The following is a 1,066-nucleotide window of genomic DNA, read 5'->3' as shown; positions in this document are numbered from 1 at the left end:
TATATATATATATATGTATGTATGCGTGTGTGTCTTTTTAGGTATGTATATATGTGTGTGTCTGTATATATATATATATATATATATATGGATGTGTGTATATGCACACATGCAAACACACGCAATCACACTCACTCGCACGCGTACTGTACATATAGTTATCTGTCTGTCTGTCTGTTCATATCTGTCTGTCTCTGTGTGTATGACAGCCTGTGTGCGTGTGTCTGTGTATATGTCTGTGAATGCGTGTTTGTGTGTTTGTCTCTGCGTTTCTAAGCACCACCGCTTGACAACCGACATTGCTTTCTTTATGTCCCCGTAACATTGCGGATCGGCGTAAGTGTTCGATAAAATAAATAGCAGGTTACAAAAAAAAAAAGAAAGAAAATACTGGGGTCGATTCGTTCGACTAAAATCATTGAAGTCGGTGCCCCTGCGTGGCTGTAGTCTAATGTCTGACAAAATCAACAGATAAAAGTAAAAGATAAAAAGATTCACACACACACACAGATACGTACGTACATACATGCATACATACATACATACGTACATATGTGTGTATAAATTTATATATATATATATAGATAGATACATACAAACAAATATATAGATATATCCATATACATATATATAGACCCGCGCACACACACACACATAAATGTATATTATACACACACATATGTATATATATGTATATATGGTATACACACACATAACATATTTACAGGGACATATATTTTCATATAGCTATATTGATGCGTATGTATATGCTAGTAATGGTGCATGAATTTTCAAAGTATAATGGATGTATATTTTCTAGCGTGAAGAGGAAGTATATCATGTGTTAACTGTAGTACATTGAAACCGAAGAAAAATCAATCCACTGCTTTAAGCTGCGTTCTATTATAGACGGCGTTCATGTTTTATGTTGGTGTGCTTTTAGAAATGGAAGTAAAACGTAATTTACTGATCATTGAAATGTTTTAGTATTTATTAGGTTTATTAAATATTTGCTTTATAACTTTATGCACATCAGTAAGATATATATGTATATATATATATATAT

General features: G+C 32.5%; 1 protein-coding gene across 6 annotated transcripts in view; it reads left to right on the top strand.

The window, feature by feature from the left end:
• Nucleotides 1–1,066, top strand: part of LOC106878895 (receptor-type tyrosine-protein phosphatase T) — a 596,380-nt gene that overhangs the window by 294,126 nt on the left and 301,188 nt on the right. The window lies entirely within an intron of this gene.

Source organism: Octopus bimaculoides, chromosome 8, assembly GCF_001194135.2.
Source record: "Octopus bimaculoides isolate UCB-OBI-ISO-001 chromosome 8, ASM119413v2, whole genome shotgun sequence".
Lineage (NCBI taxonomy): Eukaryota > Metazoa > Mollusca > Cephalopoda > Octopoda > Octopodidae > Octopus > Octopus bimaculoides.
Note: the sequence above shows the minus strand (reverse complement) of the source record. Positions and strands in the feature narration are given on the sequence as shown.